Below are 27,642 nucleotides of genomic sequence, written 5' to 3' on the forward strand. Positions count from 1 at the left end.
CGTTTTACATACAGTCTCCGCTCGAGGTCCCTGGTGCAGCCTCTTAATAAGCGAAAAAAGTTACGGCCACGACGCTTCGGTGACCGTAGTCATGCAGAAAACACCAAACGTCCTGTACGATTGCAGCCGTACTACGGCTGGTAATCAAGCTAATAATAAACGAGGCAAAAGAACGAAATCTCTCCTTCTGTTTATAGGAATATCATCGTATCCAAGGACAATGTCCAGGTACGTACGACTCTCCATACGCTATTTACGCTGACCAGAGTAGGGATTGACTCTCGGTAGTGGTACATACTTAAAGGGGATCTCCAGTTGGAGGAGAGAGACAGAGAAGGACGAGTCGACGAGAGGAAGGGAAACAGCGAGGGCTAGAGGGGAGAATATAGAGAGAGAATGAGAAAGAGATATGGGGTCCCGTATACGTTCGTTTCTACAGAAGAAGACGACGAGGAGAATGTGGAGGGGGGGGGCATCGGCACGGGAACAGCGCGGGCAGTGCACGCGCAGCCGCCGGGACGCGCGCATCCCGTGTGCATTCGCGCTCTTCCAACACCACAGGAGGAGCCCGCGAAATCTCGATTAACGCGGCACTGTGCAACGTGCCTCGCGACCGTGGTGATCAACATACGATATATCGCTATCGTGATTTACGTCTGTCTTCGAGATTGTCGTTTTCTTTTTGAAGAAACGCGCCTTCGCGAGATGACGAAACGAACGATTCGCAACGGCGATCGCAGCGACGTGAAGTTGACAGCGGAGTTCGAGACCGGCCCGGTACTCGATGTATTTCTCGAAACTCGAGCGCGATAATCGCAATGGAAATCGTAGGGCGACCGTAGTGATCGTCTAATCGCGCGAATTCGTGGAATCTCGTCGGTGACAGGCGGGTCGACATTGTACCATTATGTCGCAGTTGCTTCTCGTTCGTTGTGAAAGGTAAACAAAAGCGAAGAAGCGTCATCGGTATCGCGCATTCTTTCGAAGGTCGTTTTCAGTGTGCGATTCAACACCGATAAATTCGGTCGTATACGAACGAATGGCGCGCGTCTCACCGTGAAAGTACCCCGAGTCGTGATTTCATCGTGAATCGTTCCTTTGCCACGTGCTTTTCGTTACGCGTTACATCAAGTTCGAGAGAAAGAGCGTTTACGTTATTTCGGGCGTGAATAATCGTGGCGAGTGAATAATACGCGAGTGTCACGAAGCATTTTCGCCGATGCGTCGTCGGTCCTTGTAAATGAGAACTGACCGTCCCCCCGTGTAGAGAAGGCTGTGATCACTTTTTTCCTCGGGCGTGAAGAATTTCGTAGAATTCACGATCGCGAATTCGAGAATACGCCAGTGGAACCGGTTATATCGTGGGAGCCGCAACGAAGGGCCGGTCCTGATCGAAGGAAGAAATCGGCAGAAAATATTTTTCGACCTTTCGTGTCGACGATCGCTGGTCCTTATCTGGCGGTGATGACGCGGAAGGGGGCGCAACAGGAATTTGACGGTTGTGTATGAAATGTGACGGCTAAGTGCGATCGAACAGGTGCATCGTAACGAAACCCACCGACAACGATGAAGTATCGGAGAGTGACGTTCGCTTGCAACGAATAGCTGTATCGTTCGCCTGCAACTGGTGAGTCTCCGATTTAAATAATTTAATTATTAACGTTATATTTGTAATTTATATCGCGCCGTATATTTTCAATAGCGAACGTGATCGAACTTGTCGTTTGCTTTTTTATTTCTCATTATTTTATTTCAAATATTTTTGAGTTTCAAAGAATTATATAGGCAGTAAGTCATTATATATATATATGTCAACGTATTCGCGTGTATATTTATATATATATTAGACTAGATAGATTATATTAGAATAGGTCATGTAGACGGTAGAGCTTTATATATATAAATATGTACACGCGAATACGTTGACGCGTGATAATTTTATTCTGCGAATGCTGTACTTGATTTTTGATTATGCACGTATGGGGAAGCTAATAATTTTAAAAAGATATAACGCGAAACGTACCCATTAAATTGTAAGAAAAATCACTGTATAAATTACCAGTTTCTACGTTGAAACACAAAGATTTACAATCAGATTTTTGCATACCATCATACCTCTCAGATAGAGACGTTTTTGAAAGAACAGTGCCTGTAATTGCCGCTACAAGTTTTGCAATCGCTTAACGTTGCTATATACCAATATTGGAAGGGATAGTTGCGACACTTAGCGCCGTCTTTGAAAGTGCAGCCACTTGAGAGAAGTATTGCGGGTTAGCATCCGTTGCTTCGTATATTCACTATCTTTACACATGCCTTTCTTCTTTCACCACCTCTCCTGCTCATTCTCTTCTCTACCGCTCGTCGATCGGTCGTTGTTTTTTCTTCTTAAAAGGGACTCGCCGAGTAGCGAGAATTAATGTCGAGTGCACAAGGGATTTCGAATCAGTAGCTATTTCCGCTATTGTCGTGGTGGCGGGTGTGTGTGCGCGCGCGCGCTCCATCTCCGACCCCTCGCCGTTTCCTCCACGCCGTTATATGTATAGGTACACGTCACGAACGCGATTTTTACGTCGAGATACATCGGGAACAATACCGGTGGGGCGGTGGTTAATATCCAAGGATATAATTATTCGACGATAGAGACTAATAGAGCGAACCAGTACGCACGGTGGGAACGACAAAGGAACAAAAACAGCGGGGGAAATCCGGCGAAGGAAGAGGCATACATCGCGATACGGTGTACGATGAATTGTCGCGCCCCATTGGGGCAACGTATTTTTGTGATCTTCTCGTTTATCGAAAGAAGGAAGGCTCGCAAACACAGAACGTTCACGAGGATGTATAGGTCGCTCCGATGGGAAACAGTGGTACAAGACGGAGCCAGAGACAAATAGCTTGTCTCCCGTTCGCTTCCTTTTCCTTGGGCGACGATCGGCCTCGCCGAGATATAAGTGCATAAGAGATGAGAGGCCAAGAAAAACAGAATTCCCAGTTCGTGCGTTCCCACCTAGACGAGCAACGCTCAAAGGGAACCGCCAGACGTCGTGGAATTAGAGTTGTTGTATTCTTCGTGCGAACCACATCTCCTTGGGCATTTCCAGACGTCTCACGGAGAATCTATGAATCGCGCGAGAATCCGAAATTACAAAGGAAAATTCGTGCGCATCGCGAATCCATAGGAACACGATATATTTGGCAATCAGTCGCATGAATGAATAAGCTCAGACGGTCGATGCGTGACCGTTTAACCAAACGGAGGGACGCGGCGCTTGTCTTTCACCCTCGTGTCCGAACTCTATTACGTATAAAACAATATTGGCTCGGTCGCGTCAATGGCGCCAATGTTTATAACTAATTACCGACGGCGGAAGGGTGAGTCGGGGAAATGCGAACGGCTGGGACGGAGACCAGCGACAGTCGTTTGAATAACATTCGCCTGAACTAGATAGACAGACAGAATGCAGACAAGAGCGGGAGCGAGACGGTGAATTAGATGACCAGGGGGGGGGGGCGACGAAGGGAAGTTTCATTTTGAACGAGGAGCATTCTCTGTGCTCGTCCGACCTCGATCTAAACGGGCAATATTAGCTATTGACTTTGGCTCATGGGGTTTGTCGATGGTCGGCTAAGTGATGGCGTTGGCTCGGATCGTTTGGTATAGGGAACATTTCGATTTTGTCTCCTCCCCGTGGTTCATCGTTACAAGCGGGCCAAATTCTGCTAATTTCTCCTGTAAATAAAAGCATCGACATGTACGACATCGAAAACGAGAAAGCCAACTAATTGTAAGTTGGGTTCTCGCTCCTTCCGTCGCAGTTTTCCCTTTCTCCTTCCAATTCGATTTGGTTTAGCGTTACGAGTGTCGCTACAGCTGTCGACCTGTCTAGGGTTCACGATCCGTATGTTGTTCGTTCATGTTCGTGACCTATCCACGGAGCTTTTCGTTGGGGTTCACGGACGCTCGTAAAACTTGGCGTCGTGGGTAGGTACGCGTGTGCGTTTTCATGTTCTTACTCTTAGCAGTTTGTCTCTTCCGAATGGCGTCTGGTATAAATGAAAGTTTCTTTCCGAACGGACTTTTGTCCCGCAGTTTTGTATTCATCGTAAGCCTGGCTCCCCCCAGGGGATAACTTTGTACATCGCGGATAAAACATTTCGATAAAATCTTGCCTATATCCTTTTATTTATTTATTTGGTATCGATCGAACCGACGAACGGTGATGTATACGCGCGTAAAATCGATCAAGCTAGAAGCTAATATATTTAACTATAAAGGACAAGGATTCGGTTTAAATTTCCTCGATGAGGGCGTTCCGATTGTAACATAGTGGACCCGTATTCGAGGTGCACCAAGTGCAGCTTCTCAAAGATAGCGAAGTCTTTGAAAATTACTCAACGTCTCGGTGACAAATTCTAGCGTCTGTGGGTCTCATTCGTCGTTTCATTCAATGATAATTACCGAACTTAGCGAGACCTTTTCGACCGGACAATGAATTCTCGGAAGATATTACTTCTGGATTTCAACAATAGCACGGACTGACAATAAAGGAGTTCGCTTCTATATCTTCAAAAATACGTTTCAGAAGGAACGAAGCCGACCGAAATGGGAAGAGTAGGAGAAAATGCGAGTAAAAGTTGACGTTGAAATCCTTCGAGGTCATTGCGCGATACAGCTCACGACGAAAAGGTTAGACAGTTTGGTGTCTCTCGTATTTCCAGACCCGATAATTATTCATTTTCCTGTGCGTAATTTCGCTTAATTTAACTGCAAACGATGGCTTGTCCTATACGTTTGCCGAGAACTGGGTCCCCTCCTATTGGTTTATCTCCAACGGTAATAACCCTTTATGGGTTTCGCAGACTGGCTTAATATAAACTGCGATTTAATTGCCGAGCTGCTCGATAAATCATGCATCGGCTATAAATTTGCGGAGGGCCTTGGCAGCATGGCGCCGGTCACGTGTATCATTGACAATAAAAGTAATAGAATCTTATCGGCGACCAGAACAATGATATTTCACGAGAAACGTTAAGCATCAGCCAGCTCGTTTTCTTTCGTCGTTTATCGTCGCATAAATCCAGATAAAATATCAACGGTAATATCCTAGGACGAAATGGAGCGCGGAAACGCGCGATTTACTTTATCACCGTGACGTTGCCTAAACCTTACGGCGAACCATCGAGTCAATTCGAAATCCTTGATCCGCTTGAATCCCGCAATTATTTTACCTCAGCAACACGCGATTACCGTGTCACGTATGGCTTTCGCGTCGTTAAATTTGTCCGCTGTTAATCATACGCAGCTTCGCGAGAGAACAGTTTCAGCGATTCATTTTATATTTACATTTCAACCGTTATCTCGTTAAACGTTTACGCTGTCGGATGTTTTCCTGATCCATCTCGTCGTTGAGGTTTACGCAGGTTCCAGTCGAGCATCAAGGTGATGAAAAGTGGTAACTAGAACGAAGTAGAGCGGAATAGATTGGAGGGATGAGAAAACACGAGGAAAAGGAATACCGTAAATTCTAGAGCCAGTTTGAATATTGGTTGGTGCGCGATCGAGCGCCCTCGAGCTGCATTTCTTTGCTCGAATCTGCGCGAGATGTTGGGGTCACCGACCTCGAGCTACTTTGCGAATCATTGATTTACGGTTCGAAATACAACTCAAATTGTGTTTGTTGCTAATTAAGAGCGCGAGTTAGCTTGGCGAGTAGCTGCGTGCAGAAATCGATGCCGCAGAAACCGCAATCTTCGACCCCGCGTCAAAGATCGTAATCCTAATGCTCCGAGATACTCTCGTTTTACAAATTGATATTACCATCGTTAACGTTTCTCCTGCCGTACGATTAAGATTTTTCCTTCGAAATAAAAACCAAACTACCTAAGGGAAAGAAGGTAAGTACCGTGAGTTTCGTGTTGGGAAAAGGAAGACGATTTCGGAGCAGAATTCGCAGTTCGTATCGGTAACGGACGATTAGGCAGATGCGATTCTTATTGTTGCACTGCAACACGAGGCAGAATAACACTCGTGTGTGAATAAAAGAGCGAACTCCGACGAATCGACACCATCTGGTGTACCTGAGTGGCTGCTGCATTACCCTTGAAAGCTCACCGCTCTCGAGTGACGCGGCTCTCCTATGCCGCGGGTGCATTCATCGCGTAATTAACGTCTCGTAATTATGGCCGTGGAAGAGAGTGAGTCTGGACGTCTCGTGGTCGCGCGTGCGCAAGCGCCCTTGTTGCTCCTGGATATTATGAGCTTTCATGGGGCTCCACGTGAATAAGGCGCTTGGCGTTTCTGAAGAGGGTGTTACGAGCATTATGGACCTCTCGACGATGGACCGAGTGTTGGTCAACGAGCCGTTCATCGCTCGTTCAAGGTGCAACGCGTCTTAGCCTCTCTTTGACGACCAGCAAGGCCTCGCGTTTTCTCCTACGCGTTCTGTTTCTCTTTCCTTCCGGTGTATGCGCGGCCTGGGGACCTAAATCCGTATCGCTCGTCCTCACCGTGCCATGCCTTTATGTCTCCTCGATTCAGTGACACACGCGTCGTGGCTCGTCGCCCGTGCACGCCTGGCGTGCATACTGAAACCATTCCAACAGGAATTTGTTAAGCCGGCGTTAAGCTAGACTGCTCGAAGGAAACCAATGGCGACGATCCTTCTTGTTCGGGCTTCCACTTAGACGAATGGAACCGTACGACCTCTCTGTTCTGTATGCACCTTAAGAGCCGCTTTCCACTCGCCACCCGCCAATGAGCCTTCGAGGTGATTCTTTTTCCTTGGAAGGGTTCCTATACTCGCTATCCGCGCTACTTCTCTCTTGTATCGCTCAGCCACGAAACGCTAGTCGCACGAAAGTCTCGTCCAATGGAAGATTTATCCTATCCAATGAAACTTCCGTTTCGGCGCAGCGTAAAATCAAACGTACATTTGTCTTCGCTTTTAATCCAATGGACGAGAGAAAAAGAGGCTCGAATCTCTGAAACTCCTTGCAGCGGTGATCGATGTCGCTTACCGTATAGGATCGGTATTGTGTTTTCCCTTTTTTCTTTTTCGTGGTATCGAATTGGTTGACGTAGCGAGGCAATTTGTTACGAGGTTGCGCAAAAACAGGCAACGGCGAACTGGTCGGCAAACAGAAGGGAAGGGATAGGAGAATAATAACGGTCGGACGTACAGAGTCGGGACTAGTAACGCGAATAATGTCGAAAGTTAGTCCGGGCCGACCGACGTCGACGTTATGCACGGCGCTCACCTCTGACCTTGCGGTCGGCGAGTGAACGGAAGTTATGCGTCTGAATCGTTTCGTGGAACAAGCAGGAAATGCAGTCCGAGCAAACCGTTACGACCCGTGAGGGAATCATTACCACTTTGGTGCATCGTACATTGAGAGTAGTACGCCCCCCCTGAGGATATGCTCGACTTTCGCCCTCTATATCCTGTCTCGGACGTCTCTTGTCTGCTTGCCTGCTTGCATTCTATCCGAGAGTCGGCAACCCTATTGTTCAAAGGACGACGCGCATAGAACGAGGATAGAGGAAAAAAATTTCAATAACATAGATCTTGCTGGTGAACACGGTCAGGGGTCAGCTCCCTGATTTAAATTTAAATTGCTACTAAATTACCGAGCCGTTTCAATCCCTTTGATCTCGTTTGATTTACCCGAGAAATAACATAATTCAGATTTTTCTCTGCCGGGGGGTGTCCGGTTGAACAACGCCGCCACGACCACTTTGTACGTTCGGGTTGCGCGTCAGAAAGACGCGATTCTACCAAATGAAATTTGATTCGTGAGCGGTGCGCTGTTTCTCTCGTCGCGCACCACCGACCTCGCGTTGTTCCTTCGGGTTCGCTAATTGCACCAAATGCCAAGCCGACTAACAAAACACGTTTTACCTTTGTTGGACCTCCTAAGGACAGAGGGAAGGCACGAGCCGCAATTCGTTCGTAAAATTGGTCACGTGGCTGGAAATGTTTTGAACGCGTGTACGGAACGAGCGATCCGTTTCTGCGAACGAGGGGCGAGTCGCTTCGATCGATTCAGCGATTTGTTACGTAAGCGAATGTGCCTGGTTTTATGGCACTCGTGTTTGTCACGCTACTGAAATCCTCGTCACGTGTGTACGAAAAAAGAAAGAGCCTGGATGGAAACAGGTCTAGAACCCCAGGGAGGTCTAACCAAAGTTTCTTTGTTACCGCGTTACGCAGATCCTAGGCTTAATATTCTCTTTGGGTTTTGTTGTTCTCGTTTTGTCCGGGATGAACGGAGAACGATAGAATGGACAGGCATTAGACCGGGCCTCTTATTATTTATTATTATTCTTCGTTGACGAGACGAATTTAATAGTCGATCGCAGGCAATATTTGATGATTTTCAATGTGGTTGCGATCACGTTGGATAATCACGGGAAAAAAGGGCACACGGTCTCTGATAGTACAATATCAATTGGCGTGAAATATCGTCGATTCTCGTGCAATTTCAACCTGTACGAATCGGCTGTTTTCGAGGAGTCAGAAAGAGCCTGTTTCGATATTACTCGACACCGAGATCGAAGAGGCAAACGAGAAGCACGAAAAGAATCCCGATCGTTTGGCTGTGTCGAGGACAAACGAGAAATTATTGCTGGTCCGTGGCGGGTAACAGGCTGCAAACGGTCAGATGGATATTACGATTGCAATTGCATTTCGATTCGTTGGCATTTAGTCGCTGTTAGTTGGACAACGACGGGCTGCTTTCATCTAACGAGTAATAACCGGCAGAAGTGTTTCTGATTCGCGAACGGCAGCCATCCTCGCGGAATCTTCTTGAGGAGTAATAAATGTGCACCTCGGTAACAGATACGAATATCGAGGGTCCGTTAAGCTCGGTACACGCTATTGCTTCCGGACGATCGCGGGATTTTATGGGGAATTAAAAGTTTTGCATCCTGCCTGTAGCTCCAACCGATCGATGATGAATAAAACATCGTTCTGCGTGGGTGAGTCTCATTATTTACGCAGTTACGTGCTCACCTGTGCAATCTAAAATCAATGTAGCCGCGGCACGTAAATATCGACGACACCGATGCGAGACACAACTTTACACGAGTTTCGCCGTTGCACCCGTGACATCGACGAAAAATCAATACTTTCCGCCAACCTGAAATATTCTATCTGCTGTTTCGGACGAATTTTCGATTTCCATCCTGTCGACGAGACTGATCACGATTCCCAAAAAAGAAAAAAAAATGGAGGGGGGCGGGAATCGAAGAATATCCAGTCGTTATCATCTAGTAGATTTGTGCACGGGGACACCTGACTTTGCAAATATTTTCATTTCAAACACTGTCAAGGTCAACGAAGTTCTTTTACCTCGAGGATCATTGGCTGCACTCCCGGAGACGTATATAGAATTCTGAAGTATGTGGGCGAGAGGGCAACCAGTATTCCTCGTTCGAATTTCACTCGCACGCGTTACGCCGCCACGTGGCCTCAGTTCCTGGGGGACCGGGAATCCCGTATTTCATTCGATCACTGACCAACTTCTAAAATCGTGCTGAGAATCATTTCACGGAACTGAGAGAACGATGCTGACACACGTGATCTGCCTCACGTCTAACTCTGACTCTTTGCTTGTGTGAATACCGTGCGACTTTGGATTAGAAGGACGATCGATGATTCGTTCCGCTCGTTAAAGCTTGGCTTAATACGATCAAACGGTCTGTCCCAAGTTCGGAACGAAATCGTTTGCAGGAACAGAATGGTGGTCGCACAGTCGAGATCAAAAGGAAGATATCCTTTCTCCATGGCATATACGCGAAGTATATTCATGTTCATGTTTCGGATAGTTATCTGCGACGTAATTTTTCAAACTTGTTGAATCGTATATTTGTTACGATCTGTTCATGTTTGGTGGAAACTAACGAATTTGACTCGTATTGTGGGAAGTTGTGGAAAAAGCAGAGTTGATTAGTTACGTAAATGGCGAATAAAGGGTAACGCTCGTTAATAACAGGTTTCGTTACAATATTTCCCAATGAGACATATCGAATTGGGCTGTAATTGGTGGTTTAGATACGAAAATGAGGGTTCGGTTACTAGATCGAGAGAGAGAGACAGAGAGAGAGAAGTAATTATACACTAAACCGATGAACGCCTGTTGCAGTAATGATGCTTTTATACCTGCCTTTCTCCTCTATCGGAAACCGAATCGTATATTTGCACGCTGTCGTTCGATGTTTCCGTTAATAATAGAATAGAAACGACGCCAATTTAAGCTCCACCCTAATGCATCCGTGCAGGCAAGGCGATACTCGTTTGCGTACGGTTAACGATCATCCCATGCAGGGTAAACTATTGCTTGGGTCAATATTGAATGTCTTCTGAAATTCTCCTCAGTAGATTTAACGTGTTACGGAATATACAAGGCGTCATCTAGGGCCGATGCGTTCGATCGAATATTTTTTTGAAATTTGTCGAACGATGAAAAGTGGAAAATCCACGAGAACCTAGTTAAAGAAACTATTCTCAGGGGCAAAAATAACCGGTGAATAATTAAATAACAACTATAATCTATCCTTTATGGATACGTCTATTGCATATTTATAACTATATCGAGCTAGAACTTGTTCTACCCAGCTTAGTAGTTATTCACGTAGACAATACTTAGTTATACGACGTCGTGATGCAAGAGCTTGGCAAACTTTAGAAATTTAACCCGTGATCTTGGAATAAATTTGTCCACAGGGAGAATAGTGGGTAAATCAGAGTAGTCGAGACAAAAAGAAAAACGAAGAAAAATAGGGAACGAGGCGGGGAAGAAAAGAGGATGAGATTCGGGAAATCACTTCAGACTTTGCTACGTTGTATAGCGTAACGAATGAATAAGACAGTCGTGCTATTCAGGAATTGAATCGAATGGTTGCTGGCGGGCGTGCGCGGTTTTTATCATCGGTAGTCATCCTCCGACACCATTATTATCATCCTACGGACCCGTCAAGCTATTTATACGCTGCTGATCATCGGATTCGTTCCTCTCGCTTTCTCTGTTTCGCCGTTGGCTTATCCAGGCCTGTTATGCTCGAGTTAACACGGCAACTCTTTCGACGCATCGAGCTCCGTTCTCCGGATTTTCGTAACTTTCCCTCTGTAATTTATTCCGCGCTCAGGGAGGCGCGGTACACTCGCGAGACTCGATTCAGATACTGATTCCGGGAATCTGGTTTTTATTATTTGGCGGTACTGCCGAGCAGATATTTTCCTTTCCTCTCCCATAGCTGTTCTCTTTTTCATCGTACTTCTTTCCATTTTCTCTCGAACGGTTTGGCAAACGCGAAGGAAAAATAGCGTGCATATGTATGGAATACAGGAGGGGACGGTTCGAATGCGTACGTTGCCGTTTACGTAGTCTTTGCATTGCTGCTTTTATTATATACTCATCTCCATTCTGATCTTAAAGCCCTCAAATATTGATCGCAACCCGATGGAAACGATACGTACCTATAACGACGCGTCTAGGTCCTCAAACGTACAAATAGGATTGCATCCGTAGTTTGGCATGCCGTTCCATTCCGGTGGGATGGCGATTAGGCTGAGAGTCTTTCTTGATTCTCCCGTTACTCTTGATCCAGCTGCTTTACAGTCGTCAATATTATTAAGTGTCCTCGGCTTTGCCACGCAAAGAGCTTTTTACGGATATCGTGAATCAAACGTCGATCAGAGGGAAATTTGTCCGTCGAGTGAGAAGATTTTCAGCCGTTTCTTACCCATCGTTGCCTGCTACGTTCTATACCGTTTCAAGTAAAGTCAATGAGATACAGATTCTGTATCGCAGGATGTTCACTCGATATTAATTTTTCTTCCGTTACCTTAGATCGCTTTTCCACGTAAATCGATCGCTTGGTATCTTCGATCTAAGTGATTCGATAGCACGCGATACCTGGATAAAAGTGTATCAGAAGCGCGTTGTGTTACCGGCAATATCGTAATGACGCCGTAGAATTTGTATGCGCGTTGCGTTCGCACAACCGATATCATTGCGGATCGAAGGAATATTCATTGAGGGAATCTATTGAGTTCTTCTCGACACGACGTCGAAAGCCACTCTGGATACCCCGGCAGTCAATATACACCGCTACATATCCGTTTTCCCTGGGAAAACCAACCTAGTCGAAAGGACTTGCCTTATTGAAAGCGGAGAAGGTCGTAGCTGGGGGCTGAAACTCACTAAGAGAGGGTTTATTGAAGCCACGTACACTACCGTATTTATGATTCGAGTATCGTCTCTCGATAACCTGCAACTACCAACGATCCAACTATCCAAGCGCATACGTCTATACGTATATGTGGTGTTGATTTATTTAATAAATAGCGCGACGCTGGCATTCATATTAGATGCAACGCTGCGAGACCCGTAGGGTGGTAAACGTGCACGGAAGGGAAGCAATGCTACGAGTGGGCGGGCGGAAGGGAGGAGGAGATCAGAGAGAGGGCAGAGGAATAAAATTGATTGGAATACTCGCGTTGCTGCTTGAATCGCTCCGAGAGAAAAGTCTCTATTTTCACGATACACTGTTTCATTATATCGACGAATATATTTGATCTTGTTTCACGAAAATATACGAGAGCTATTAATTCGACGAGTAGACGAGATTTATCGATTGATAAATTACTGAATCATTCAACTTGGCTATCGCTAACTTCGTTCAGAAACGTTCTGAGAGCCTCTGACTCGTCAGGCAATAAAGATCAACCTCTCAATCTAAACATCCTGTCTTCGTTCCATCGTGTTTCCATTCGCGCGACGTCGGGTATACATCACTGGCAATCTCTAGAGCAAAACTCGCCTTTCATTTCCTCGAACTTTTCGAAACCTCGTTGATCTCGAACTCATCGATAATATAATACGCGTATCGTTTCACGCGTGGGACAACAGGGTACCGTGGTTATGGTTACGCGTTTCGTCAACAGCAAGGACATTATTCGGCGCCACAGGCAATACGCATCTTATATTAATTACTACATCGTACCGGCAATAATTAAATTACGCTTAATTGGCCTCAACGTAATACAACCCGTTGGTCATTGGGCAGCTACGTTCTGCATTCGATTACTTTTAGTTGATTAAATTGTACGATCCAATGAAATTGGTTTATTCGATAAAAGCTAACGTGTGGTTAACAGTGGGCGTGTATCGGGCACCGTTTATGTTCTCAAACATTTTCATCGTGAGATACAACGGCTGTATTTCTGTTACATTTCGCCATATATAATTTTTTCTTTATAAAACAATAAACGCTATTCGCGTAGACGATAGAGAATCGCGTATCGGTCGTTTTATCTCTTCCCATCTTTTTAAACGAGTCGACACGTATGTTTATCATCGTTTTGCTGCAAATAAAACGGAGTACTGCATCTCGTCCACCTCGTTAGCGGAAGGGAAGCGAGAAAGCGTGCAATAAAACAACCTCTCCACTCGTCTGCAGACGACACCTTACCACTTCATCCCCATTCTGGCACACTGGCCCTTATCTTTTAAAGCTTCGGTTTAAACACGGAAATCGATGCGCCCGTAACAAAGAGCGGCCATCCCCTACGGACTTGGAAAATACCAAGGGAGTTTTCTAAATTTTTTCCTGTATACACGGTCTCTTTTAATCTACAAAGAAATACAGGCTACCTGGACTAGGCACGAACGTGTAAGACCAACTTTCGCGTTAATTATAACAACCCGATCGGTTGGGCACGTGTGTGCGTGGCGATGTTTCACCTTAATTGCGAGGACGGCGATGAAAACGTTTCAATACCGTTTTATTGGCATCCGTTTGCGCGTGTGGTTGCACCGATCAAATATTTACCTTGTCTGCGAAGTTTTTCTTGAAATCCGGAAATACTCTTAAATTAACGAAGCGCATCGGAACTTTTCCGGTCGGGAATATCGCCCGAAAGGTACCATGGAGTATGGTTAAAGTAATCGTGAAAAATCTCTCTGTTGTATGTGGCCGGAAATATAAAAATCTCTCTGCGAGGAACTTTTTTTCCCAGCGGGCCGAGCGCGCTCCAGTGTTTTTTTTTTTTTTTTTTTTTTTTGGTGTTCGAGTAGCTATTAACTAATACTCTGCGAACTTGAATGTCAAACAAGCTGCGGGCAAAAATTTTAGGTTATTCGCAGCGCGAAGGTTCGTGAAACTCGGTGATTCTAACTTGATGATCCCTCCTTGTTTGAATTTTCAACTTTGCAATTGGAAATGGCTTAAATCAGACGTCCGCGTAAACACGATAGGCTACCGAAGTTTCTCTCCTCTTTGCTACCCTCCGCTTTTCCTACTAATCGGAATTACTCCACTTTCGTCTGTTTCGCAAATCATGACTTTTGCACGTCCGCGTGGAAACGCGACGTCTATTACACCATGGACACTGTAAGCAAAAGGATTAATACCTTACATACGTTGCTTGCTGTTTGCCATTGGTTTCAGTGAAATCAACATGGCGCGGGTCAAAAAAAGAGGAGACTTCGCGATAAGATACGAACAATAAATGACTCGCATTGCGACGATATATGTCCCCCGGATGGGTCAAACACGTCTACCTGGGGTGACAATGTCGCGAACGCCGGAGGGGCGAATTCGGTAGAAGGAAAGTAGAAGAGGGTCGTTGTTGGCGTTACACGTCGTTGGAAATTTACGTGGATCGATACGCAGCCGTTAATCGGCCAATAAAAATAATTCGCACGTGTGGCCATTACTTTTCGAAGGAACCCTGGCCTCGATCGACGCCTTATATTTCGTGTACTTTATTACACGATATTATTCTCAGTCCGCTAGTGGTGCTGCCGTGGCCCGTGGGCGAGAGCCTTTTACGAGTTAACCATTTCGCGGTCGACTAAAACGGCATTGCAAGGTAGAAGACGAGAGAATAGAAGAAGGGAGAGAAGAAGGAGAAGACGGAGAAGAAGACGATGACGATGAGGAGCCAGGAGAAACAAGGCAGACCTGGGATAAACGCGGGCCAGGTTTCAGAAGGACGAGCCACGAGAAGAAAACAAAGAGCCGAAGACGAGGGAAAATACGCGAGAACGAGCACGACCGCGCGCTCGCTGAACAAAAAGTATGCGAAGCATGCTCGCGTACCGGCGCCTCGCTTCACCTCTCCCCCCGGTTACCGCCGGAGAAGATGAAAAATCTGTTGAACTGACGTTCATTGGGAAATTGCAAGCAGCCGCCTTTGGGACAGAATGATTAATGTGTGCTAGACGCTCCGCCTATATATGCATCGAGTACCTATGTATACATATCTCTTCGGAACTTTCGGCCAAACCTTTCCAATTCCGATTACCAGTTAAACTTTTCCTTGGAAAATCTTGCAAGTCGCGAGAGTACTCGTCGAATCTTAGCGCTCGAAACTTTTTCTTTGCTACCCGTACTTCGTTTCAGTGGGAATATCAGTTTATATTTTCGCGTTATCGTGTCGTATCGTCGGTTTCGCGCATCGCGTCTCGTCTGGTCTGTTGGCGTCTCGTCTTCTCGGCGTCGCGTCGCGTCTACTGCGTGGCAGGTTGCATCACGTTTCTCCATCAGAGGATAGAGAAGTAGCCGTAACGTATTTTTAATTACGCTCACCATTCAGGCGTGCTAGGTGATGCGACGAGGTTGGATGAGCGCCGCTGTTAAATGGCACGATTATCTGTCTCGTGCTTTATTTGCTGCTCGTTGCTCGCGTTCTACTTCGCCCTCCGTCTCTGTCCTTTTTCTTTTTTTTCTGTTATACTCTTGCCTCGACTGGAGCATTGACTCGAGAGGGTTTTTGCACGGTGAAGAGGTCGGCAACTCGCGCACCGTAGTATGGGGGAGGTCCTTAAAAACAGATCCATTAAAGTTTTTCCGGCGCTTTCCGAGGTGGTAGTGGTTACTCGGTGAGTACCGGGTAAGATTGCGCGTTTCTCCTATTCACGTTCACGTGTATAACGTCGTAGGCAACGGACCCCACGATGTAGTAACCGTTCGCCACCGGATACAGGAGAAAACTCTCGCCGAGCTCTTTCCATTTTCCTACTAAAACAGTTCCTGCCATCTCTTTCTCTATCTTTTCCTATCGTCGTTAATTTTTACTTCAGAATCGCCTTTCACGTTGTTCCTCGCGATTCCTTCCCCGCTTTCCTTCCCTTCATCGAGTAGACAATTCTCTTACATTACAATAAACACTTTTGTTCGTTCGGCCGACGCGTACTTTTGTCTCGCTGATCAAGTTAACGAACGTCTCCGGCTAATTCGTCGTTGTCACGAGAATCCTTCGTATTCTCGAATAGTTCCTCGAACCGGAAAAAAAGACGAACGGCGTCTCGCGGCGTCTTTCTTTCGCGTTCCTCCCAACTACTTGGCATGATCAATATTCGAAAGCGATGTACGCGAACCAGCATGTTTTGTGAGTTTGGCACTGGAAGAGCCACTCGAGCACGCGAAGTCAATGTGAAAAGTTTACCGCGACCACGCCTTGTAAATTCACGATATGCAGTAAATCAAACCCGCTCGCTTTCATGCTTCTTTCCTAGCCCGGGCTTTTTCCTTTTACCAACATACAGGCGATGCATCAGACTGCCTTCTAATTTAACATTCCGTGCTTGCCACCTTGGGAAATCCGATTTGGCTGTGACGCTAGATGAACTCGAGCCGTTGCGCCGAGAGAACGAGGATCATCCCGACTGGTCGGAGTGCCAAAAAGTAAAAGGAAAGAAGCGACCATGGTAACAACGTACATGGATGAAAGCATAATGTCAAGAGAGGAAAGCGAAGACGATCTTTTTCCGAGCACAACCGCGTCTTCCGTCCGATATTTGCCCTTTAATAACACCGTCAGATAGAATTTCCAATTCTAGGAGGTCGCGATTCCGAGAAGATCGCGTAGCCCTCGCCAAGTCAGGAAAGGTTAAATGGATTCATCTCGGAGGATCGGCTTAAAGTTCCGTGAAGAAGCGCGCGAGGGTGTCTCGAGATAAACGCGGCAGTCTCGAATCTCTTTGCCGGTGGGCTCGCTCTTTGCTGAAGTTATTGGAAATTATTGAAAAGATGAAGAGAAGAGGAACACGATTGAGGTCTTAAAAAGCGGCGGTCTTTAAGTTGAAACGAGAACTGCTATAAACCGATATTAACGAAGATTTCGCGGGTAGAATGGGAACACCTTTTGCTGGTGTTCTCGTGGAACCTTTGCTCGTTGAATAATGCTCGCAAAGCTCCCTATCGTTTGCGTAATGTTCCCCTTCTGTCACAACGACGGGTGATAGAAAGATTTTCGCGACTGGAATCCGATCTCCGCGCGAGTCGGAATCGTGGCTCGTGGAATGATTTGCGTGCCGCCGCTTTAAATGCGACCGCTTCCCGCCGTCTAGAGGACCCAGAGGTATAACGAGTCTTTTTCGTTCGTAATGAGAAGACGGTTCACCGATTCCTCTGAGAAGAAAGGAACAGGCACCGAAGAAGGGGGTAGTTCTCTGTCCAACGAAACGTTCTTCTCGGCTTTTTTCGCTGAACGTCTCGAACGGTGGCAACTGGCTGGATGCGTCTTGGCTCTGTGCCGTTCCTCGGTTGTCTTCTTTCATCGGGAAATTATTGTTTCGAGAGGATGTCGAAATTTTTTGGCTGCCAACGTTGACGTAGGTCGTCTAGACGTGCCGTAGACTGCGCGCATTACGGAAGAAAACTGGGGTAAGAAAAGGAGGGTGAATTTCGCCGGTATTGCGCCCGGGGATCTCGCATTCTTGCCCGTAAATTGTGCTTCTACGCCTGAGTGCCAGTAAAAGTGGGTTGGTTGGGGTCTTTCGTGAATTGGGTTGCGGCTCTGTTCAAGGAGAAAGAACGGATTGTTTAAGCGATTTCGTCGGCAATTTGTCGACTGACTTTAATTGGTGCTACGATCGATTTAAACCGATTACGCCCGTGTAAATTGACGGACGTTTTGACATCTAGTTTACGAATCTCGCTCGACGAAGGTTTAGGCCTGGGAAGAACCAGTCACACCGATAGAAATTCGAGCCTTTGGAAGATAGGAAGACGGAAGGACGAAGAGAAACGTCCATCGACGTAGACGACGGTAGAAACTGGACTCGAATCCTTTCGTGGTGACCATTAACGATGACACGGTGGAAGCCTCGGGGACAGGCCAAAGTCTTAGACGAGTGGGGTTTAAAACTAAAAGCATTCCTTGCGATTATTGACAAGGGTAACCGCCCACCGCTATACGTTTCACAGCACCTATAGCCCTTCTGCCCTCTCTCTCTAGGCCCATCCACTTAAAAGCATTCTCGTGAATTATTCACGCGACACTAAGATCTTGATGCGCAGAGAATTTCATTATTTTCTTCTCGCGTTTCATAACCTCTCGCGAAACATAAACGATATAAACGAGACGCGTCGGGAAATCTTGTTGTCACCCGTTTCCACGTTAATTTAGTCCTTTTGAAATACGATCTTTTTTATTTTCTCTTCGTAGCAGCGATGATAAGGGAAATCGCGTGATGACGGACGGATCAGGTAAATTGATATTACGCATGCGGTGCGTGCTCTGGGTTTCCGCTTGAAAGTTGCACGCGTTTTCCATGGGCACATCTTATGGCGAAATTGGTCTGAGACAGTACATGGAAACGGCTCGCACGACTTACGAATGGAAATAAATCCTTCAGGGCGGACGGTTCTCTCGCGCGACGCCGGTTTCACGTACAGGAAATCCCGAATAAATCCAAACAAACGCGTGTACAGCAGGAGCGAGGATCAGACCTCGCCACCTACGATTTCGAAAGGGACGAGGTTTTATTTATAGGTGCTTTGACCGCGGCACATGGCGTGGCACGCGCGGAATCACGCGTGTTTCCGTATAACCGAGGTGCACGCATCGGAGTAAATTATTTGGATAAGTCGACGATGCCTTCGGTACGCCGCATCACTGTTCCTCGAATCGCCGAACGAACTACTGTGTCTTGGACGAAAAAATGTTTAACATTCTGCAAGCCGGTTTGATCGATGACTAAGTTATTGGGTTACGATATTTTTCTACCTTCGTTCGACAATGAGGAAGCGAAGAAAAGTTATATGTCTACTTTCTTTTTTTCTTTTTTTCTTTTTTCTCAAGAATAATAGACGACAGAGTGGTCGTTGCATGACTTATTGGTCGTAACGTACTCGAAAGTTCTCGAAACGTTTCTACGGCCTCCTAAAAGAGAAATCGAACCTTCCGATATTCACGATGTTTAAACTACGTGGGGCAGATTTGCTTTTTTCTTTTTTTTGTCTCTACACCGCTCTCAGTGCTTTCGATAGGACATTCGTTTAATGGTCGGCTAAATATTGACTCCCGGTTATTCAGTTTACCTGTGACCTGGTCATCAGAGTGTTTCGTTGCCTGTGAACCTGTCTGCCTAGCAGGAATAAGTGGGGGAAGAGAAGGTAGAAAATGGTGCGTAAGAAGATACACACCCGTAGCCATGGGTCTCTTAACGACGTAGCCTGCATAGATAATCGTAGAACGACTTGTCTGGATCGCGAATGTTTACCCATTGTGCCAGTTTGTATGGCTCGGTTCTTATAGTCGTTTCTCTGAATTCTTTGAAAATTTTATCATTCCAATTCTTTCGAAACTTTCCGAACGCGTCGTCATCGCGTAATTATGTCATCGCGTAACCATTCTGCAGCGAATGTAAAAAGAAAAATTCAAAATAGCAAGGATAGAACGAGCACGCGCTGTCTCGCGGGGGGACGTTCTCGACTACGTGGTCATTGGAGAGCGACGGATAAGCGATCGGCGTCGAAGCGATATCGTAACGAGCACCGCGACGCCTGCACGCTTCTCTATCGAGATTTCCCCTCGTGTCAGCTGGCCGTTCGGTTAGCCAAATAAAACCAACACGTTTTTAATGGACCGCGGACAAACCCTTGACTCTTGCGCTCTGTTGTGTGTGGTACTTGGGCGCGTTCGCGCGTAGTTGTGTGCACCGGCTATTCGAGCGGTCGCAGAGGCGTCTAGGGATTGGAAACGAAAATATATCGAGACCGTGGTAACGAGTCGGAGGTGGTTTGCCAGTGAGATGGCTACAAACGGGTTCCGATGGTAGACGCCTATATTCGTTTTGACGTTCCTCGTGCCGTTTCTTCTCGGGTGTAAATGTAATTTGTAGGTCTCGACCGTTCTCGAATTTCTAGCCGCAACCAGTTGAGGAAGAATCCATCGGCAGGTTAGATAGGTCAATTAGCGGAGCAGACGTGCACGGACCTGGAATTGGATCGTTCTATCGATTTTCGCCTACAAGCGAAACGTTGCACATAGTAGGTATGTAAGTGGCCGTATGGGTTCGATCAAATAAATCTATCGCTAGGTTTCGCAATCGATAAATCGATACGCTGGTTTTCAGCAGTGAGAAATAAAGCGAGAAGCCGAACGAAGAAAAAGAATTAATTGAAATCAAATAGCCGGACGTCGGAATCGAAACCGTGAGCACGGATTGCAGCGGGCAATGTGCGTTCAATTTCTGGCCGGATTTATTTCGTGTACCGGGAAGTTGGCCGTGTGTAGAGGAAACATCGAGTCCGACAAAAATTCGCCGGGGTGTCTCTGTACGGCGCTCACGGTACTCGGTCGTCTATCGTAGCGTCGTGTTTCATATCCTAGATTTCTAGCAACAAGTGACGCATTCTTCCGATACTTTCTTTTCCGGCATCTCTTGGGCTCGCTTAGGTGTCCCTCGCAGTTCCGACCAACAGCGCCGCGTGGCATTTAGCATTTTTGCTCGGCGTTTTTCCTTTGTGTCTCCGCGCTCCACTGCCGCTCGTCGTTTTGCTCGCGTTCGTGTTTCGCTTTACAACGAGCCGAGTCGGTCGCTCTCCACGTTGAACGATCAAACCCTTTCCGGTGGCGTTGTTCAGGATTCAAAGGGCTTGCTAGCGATTCCAAGACTTAATCGATAACTCTTCTTCGCTCGTTCTCTCCTTTCCTCACTCATTTCTCCTTCCTTCCATCTCTTTTCATTTCATCGTTAATTTGTGGTCGCCTTCGTCAGACGATAATACGTGCGTTTCGACGAGTTCGTCTGCACACTTTGTTTGACGTTGGCGGGAGAGGAACGCCGTGTCGTGTACCGCGTGGATCGGAAGAGGAAGAGGGATCCTCATCGACCGATCGACAAGGGATGGAAAGAGCCGAAGAGGATTTAAACCAGTGCGACGTTGCGTGCAAAGCGAGAAGGAGAGGAGTTAATGGATCCTGTGGGATGCTAATGGGCACAGCCGTGCGCTCGCGCTCTGTTTACAGCCAAAGCCAATTACAGCTAATTCGACGGCTATTTATTAGTCGATTAGTCGGATGTATACCGGGAGACCACCATTCAAAAACGTCTTTACGAACGATCCTTAGGACGACGATAATCAAGGAAACTTCACCGATTATGCAGCTTGCTCGTGCCGCACGTCTTTTCTCGTTTCGTCTTTCCCAAACGAGCATTTAATTTCGACGACGAAGTCAGTGACGGTCGTGAGCCGTGGTGGCTTAAGTATTGTTTTTAAGGTTCTAAGAAACGAGGATCTAATTATACGAAGTAGCCGAAACACCTTTTGGATAGAGAGAGAAGGAGAGGGGGAGAGAGAGAGAGAGGGAGAGAAAGAAAAGCCACTCGCCTCTCAAGTTGGCTATGTAATAAACGTTCCTGGAGAACGGTTCTTAAAGTACTTTGAAACGTTTCCGGAAATAATTGAATTTAGCCAGATCCAAGTCGTTTTGACCCGTTCACGGGCCGTTATAAATGCCCGCTAATAGGTTTCAAGATTTTCTTCGAGTGGCCGAGGAAAGAAATCGAGGTGGAACTTTATAATGGCTATTTTCGTTTTTTTTTTTTTTTCGTTTTTTCTTCTTGTGTTTTCTTTCTCTTGCTTTCCTTTTCTTTTGTTAACGAACGCAGGCGGCTGCAACCTTGTCCGTGGCAAGCAAGCACGAGCAAAACAATGCAATTAGTCGAACGATTATTGCTTTTGTACCCTCGAATCGACTGCGCGTGGCTTTGAAATCGAAGCATCGGAACAGTCAGTTGTCGTTTTTTCGGTTCCTTTAAGCACTTTGTTGCATTTTCATGAATTTCATTCGGCAAACGTTTGAAGTTTCTCCCTTCCATTCGCTGTTTAATCGATCTCGGTTCTTTCTGCTTTTCTATTTTGTTCGTTCTCCCTTGTTTCGTTTCCCTCCACGTTCTCAATTAACATTTAAAAGCCACACGAAAACGTCGATTGCTCAACGAACTGAGAACCCCTGGTCTTGACCTCGAGGCTCCATTAGACAAGGTGATTGCATTCCTGTGCTAGTGGCTTCGAATAAAGGAATCGCCGTTTCTGGTGGTCTCCTTATTCTTGATCTTCTTCCCTCGATAGCCATGAAAGTGGACGAGAAAAAAGATAGAAAGGGTAGAGGTACGAGAAAGGACAAAAAAGAGGAGAGAAAATAGAGAACGGAGGATAAAGCGTTCGAAACTTCTCGATTGCAATACGACTCAATACCGCTAGCGGCAAATCGGTAGCCAGGGCATTTATCGCCTCTCGTTCAACGTTAATTCGGAAAATCCTTGATGTTCCGGAGCGGACAAATAAATTGGAAACATCGATTATCCGCAGATTTACCTCGAGAAGGTGCTGTTACCTCTGAAAGAAAAATTATCGAACGTTAAACCGCTGCTCTCTTTGTTCGAGATTTCTTTGGTCATTTCGTTCCCAGATGTGATCCTACTCGGCCATCAGGAACATTCGTTAATCACAATGTTTTTTAAAATGTTCCTGAAAGCGCGTCTTACCTGAGACAGGAGAGAGATCCAAAGAAGGAACGAAGGTTCGAAGCTTAGCCAGCGAGAGGAATGGAATCTGCAACGGGACGACCAACTACGAGGGGGATGATTCGTCGGCCTGGAAAAAATCGGCCTTTATTGTTTTCGTTAGGTTTCCCTTCTCGCGACCCCTGCCGTGTCTCTCGTTCCATTTGGGATCCTGGTCCTTTTCCGTTTTTGGAGTTCTCTCGGTTGGCAAAAGGAAGAGAAAAGTGAAGAAGAGGACGAACGAGGGAATGCGGGAAGAGGTAACAGGAAAAGCTAAGAGTGGTGGTAATGGGTGTTGAATAATAAAGAGAGCCATTCTCGGCGAATCGCTTGGCCTTTCTTATTTCCAGCCAAGCTAGTCGATCCTAAGAGGAAATTAAAAAATTTCTACGTCCCCTTCTGTCCTTCTTCTTCGTTCCGTGATTTAATCGAGAGACAATGGTGTACGTTCCCCAGTTTATTTCATCTCGACATCGCTGCGGTTGTTAGGTCATCTATGGAGTCGTTTGCAAGAGCCCCGCGTGAGCTAACATACGAGAGAAAAATTGTCGTAGCGCTAAAATCGTTCTTTCCGTAACAGATTTTCCAGAATAGCTATCTGGTTACACGAGGGGAACAGAGACGTATTGTTGTAAAACCGCGTGCGAATACACTTCGATTTAAAGTTGAATGTAATGGCTGCAGAGCCATATAGTTGCTCTCATGAAAATTAATCCTACACAGACGACAGTAGATCGTAAATGTAAATAAGTTTGCACGAGTCGATCGACTATATATTTTCTTAATCGTAAATGGATGACTGGTTAGAAGCCAGGACTGGTCGCCCTTATGTTATAGATCTTGTAATGCAACGTGTCACGAGTGCACAGAGGAGAGGCACGACACCCCTTGGAGCGAACATAAAGGGACCGAAACTATCCCCCCATGGAGGTGTTTGCATAGGCCAGCTGTTGACGGCTAGCCCGAGGCCGCAAAAGCTTTAAGCATCCAACCCAATCAGTCTTGGTCGTTTGTTGATGAAAATTGCAAAAAACATTCGCGACTTTCTCTGAACCTTTTCTCCCTGCGCGTTTTCATTGGAAGAAGGTAATGTCGTTGGATGTTCTTTTAAAAAAAAATTCTAGGACCGCGTTAAATGCCGCGGCGTTGAATAGATGACGCGGCAAAGAAATCGAAATTTCCTTCCTGTTCGTACATATACGCTCGTTCCTCAGCGGTTGGAATTTCTCATCGAGCAAGAGCGCGCGTATAAACGTACGCGGCGAAACAACGAGGAAAATAATGGAGCGTGCAGGATAAACTCGCGCGATCGGAGACGTGACGAGCAGATCGCTTCCTCTCTAATTAGGCACGTGCGTAGGTATGCGGAGATCGGTTCGGCAGGCGTGCGCACGATTAACAATAGCTAATCCATGTATTCACGGCGCTGTATGGCTGTCGGAGAGTGGATTCTCTGGGTGGTTGGTGTGCGTGCGCGCATCGGTGTCCTACGTGGAGAGAAAGCCCATAGAGGGGCAAACGTGGATATACAGGTACTTGTGTGTACCCTATGGGTTCCGCGGATAAAGGAACCTAGCAGCCATATGGCGCCACGTTCAGGTCCTTACTCTCCCTTTCGTGTGCACCTACCAGTGACTCTCTTTCCCTCTCCCACTCCTCTTTCTCTCTCGCCTTGATACATTCAACTCGATTCTCTAATGGCTTTGTGCACGCTGATTATACCCGCTACTTCCTAGCTAGTGTGTTCACGTGGGTGGACATGCGCGTGATGTAATCGAGAGTCGGTATAGTAGTCGGCACCCTAAGCGGTTCCTAGGATCTGGAGCACCACTCCTCGCAGAGACTAGTGTGGATCAGCGTTTCTCAAACTATCTGCGAGACACGTTACGCGATGGACGTTAAATGAGTCACAAATGAGTTTGGTTGACTCGATCATCGGAAACGACGATTACTTAGCGTCTAACTACTCGCGGTCGTGTTTAAAAACGACCCTTCGGACAAAGTTTAAGAAACGCGAAATAGATAAGCGGACGGACGAACGGCGAGGTAGCATTCTCTAACAGCGAGATGCTAATTGTGAAAACGTTGAGATCTCGCAGACAAAGAAAGGAATAAAGAAACGGTAAAGGACTTGGTGGAGATTAGAGATGAAAGTACATCCGAGTAATGGATGCAGCTCGTACAATCGTAATTTCTCCGTAGCAGGTAGTTGTTAGTGTATACAGAGAAGGAACCGGGCCAGACGTGACTATTCCAATGGCTGCATTTTGTCTTTTCACCACGGTAAACTTCCGCGCTCTGACAAGCTTCCTATTCTCTGTGCAGCTTCTTCTTACGCCTAATCCGGAAAGTTTGGCTGGGGGCCGGCAGACAATGGATCTTCCTTCAAAGTTTTATTATGCGAAAACCTGGCGTGCATTATCGCTGAATAAATTCGGCGCAACCGGAGCATCCTATTGGTCTGATAAAGCTGTCGATACAGCAAAAATTTCGCGAGAATCAAAGCGATGCAGGGATTGCAGTAATTGAGATATAAACGAACGAACGTTTACGTGTGACTGGACGGAGCGTTAACTTGTAGCGCGTTATATGCGAGGAATTAATGGGAATGTAATTTCATTATTGAAATTTCTGTTTTCAACCACAAAAGCGTACGTTCAAGCGAACGTTACGACTTGCATCGGACGCGTTTGGACGAGAGCGCGAGTTCGCTATGGAGAAATAAAATACACCTCGAGCGATTATTATTCGCAAGCCGATCAACAGAGCAGACAACATCGTGGATGTTTCGCGAATAACAATTAGCTAAGGGGATGGCGTACGGTCGAGAGGAGGACTTAAATGCAGCTTAACGATTCACCAGCGACTCCTCTACCGTCAAGTTTTTCAACCGTTTTCGTCTCACTTAATTAGTACCGTTCTCCTCGTTTTCGTCGCCTTCGCCGACGTCGACGTTGCACTCGTTGATGGCGGCGTCGTTATTTTTCATTTTTCTTTCTTGACAGACGCCTTAACGAGTTGCTCGGCGATCGAGAGAAAATCAGCGCCAACTTATAGAGTGGTCGAGAGCACTTTGTCAATTGGATCGAAATAATCGCGGCCGTCGGAGCGTGCGTTTTTCTTGTAGCTTTTTAAAAAATTGCTTCCGTTTAGAGCAACGATTTATATACATGCGTAGGTTGTATACGTACAAAGTTTCACGAACATAGATATCGTCTACGTTTCCTCGAATTTCCACCGTTCGAATATCCGTTTCTCCGTATGTATCGTACGAGCAACGATTTCAGCTAGTTCGCAGGATATTCGATTCTGCCAAAACCGCAGTCGAAACGCGCACCAGCGAAACGATGCCGAAATAATGGCACGTCGTTAGTGTCGTTACTTCGATTGAGAATCGCGTATGGACTAGCGTAATCCGACCAATCAATGCGGCCGATTCGGCTCCACCGATCCCATTCTTTTTTTCGTTGATCGCCCGCGAATCATTCCAGCCGCGTATTCAAAACATTTCGATGAATTTGAAATTCGATCACGTTCGACTGTCGGACATATGGAGCGTGCACGGAACGTTATCGCGCGCGCGAGCCGATGATCGTCGCGCGGCGCGTCGGGAATACGATCGTGACGGTAGCGGTGCATATTTATGCGACGATACGTCGAAGTCGTCATCGCCGGCAAATGAACGGAGTGACGTTACCTAGCTGCAACGCTAGTCATCAATATTTCATATTTGTTCGTTGCTGCAACAACCAACAAGGAGCTCCCATAGGGGTTGCCGCGCTTTGTCAGTGTTCGCGATCCACAGGGTTCGAAGTCGTCGCTCCTATCGACACGGTGTTACGTCCCTTTACGTCCTACACGAGCCTTCGAATCCTTCAATCGATGCCCCTCCGCGTTCCTTATTTTATCACCGTGGTCGTTCGCGATGATTCATTCGAACGGCGCTGAATTTCGAATTTCTCGCTAGACCCGCTAGGAAATACACGACGAACACACGGGGGGTCGTAAATTTCAAACAGTTGGACATCCCGCGACGATAACGAAGGCACGACGTTCCGTATGCGACAGCCGATACCGAGGAATTTATTGGGCCATAAGGCCGAGGAGGATGCGAGAATATCGTGCCATTTTAGTGGCAATAAAGACTACTTTGTAGCTGGCGCGTAGATATTGGAACGACGAGGTGTAATCGTAACGATGCCGCCGTTACCGGACCGTCGTACTTTTTACATCTACGAGGATCGACAACGGTGATTTGTTTCTCTTTCTCTGCAACAAACGACAGAGATCAGCGAACGAAGAGATGACGCGACAAGCGTAATTTTGCTTAGGTGTAAAGACGCGAGGTGCGTACACCCCGTTGGTGACGTACGACGTACGTCGTCGTTGCCCGCGCGTCTATCGTTACGACGACGTTATATTCGCGTGATTCGCGGGAACGAGCCGATCAACTCGACTTTATCCCCCTTAAAATCCCCGCGTACTGTTCGGATCAATTCTACGCCCCTTGCTACTATGCCACGTGTTTCCTTAGCATTCCCCGTTCGCTTGCATCGTTTCTGCGGAGCACGTTAGCGGCACGATTTAACGAGGCATGAGTTAATGCTAACGTCGTGTTTCGCGCGCTTATAAACCTGTGCGTAGGTACGTTGAGCTACGCTTCTGTATACCGTGGGTACGAGCAGCTACACGCTCGCACGATGCACACCGACACGCAGATAAAACGTGCGGCAGGATCGCGTACGCGGGAATGTTATACATGCTTCCATCAAACCCCGTAATTTCTGTAGACGGTCCACCCCCTGTCGCACTTGACAACGCTAAGGATCTTAC

At 46.7% G+C, this 27,642-nt stretch overlaps 1 protein-coding gene across 4 annotated transcripts in view; it reads left to right on the plus strand.

Annotated features, from left to right (window-relative positions):
• Positions 1–472: 472 nt before the first annotated feature.
• Positions 473–27,642, plus strand: part of LOC126913979 (uncharacterized) — a 257,491-nt gene continuing 230,321 nt past the window's right edge. For 2 of the 4 annotated variants that reach the window (XR_007709526.1, XM_050717275.1), the window contains exon 1: positions 496–1,627. The gene's annotated coding sequence lies outside the window, so the exon portion shown is untranslated. Of the gene's footprint in view, positions 1,628–27,642 lie in introns of all 4 variants that reach the window. The other 2 variants (XM_050717276.1, XM_050717277.1) reach the window with 2 other exon arrangements.

This window comes from Bombus affinis, chromosome 3 (genome assembly GCF_024516045.1).
Source record: "Bombus affinis isolate iyBomAffi1 chromosome 3, iyBomAffi1.2, whole genome shotgun sequence".
In the NCBI taxonomy this organism is placed as follows: Eukaryota; Metazoa; Arthropoda; class Insecta; order Hymenoptera; family Apidae; genus Bombus; species Bombus affinis.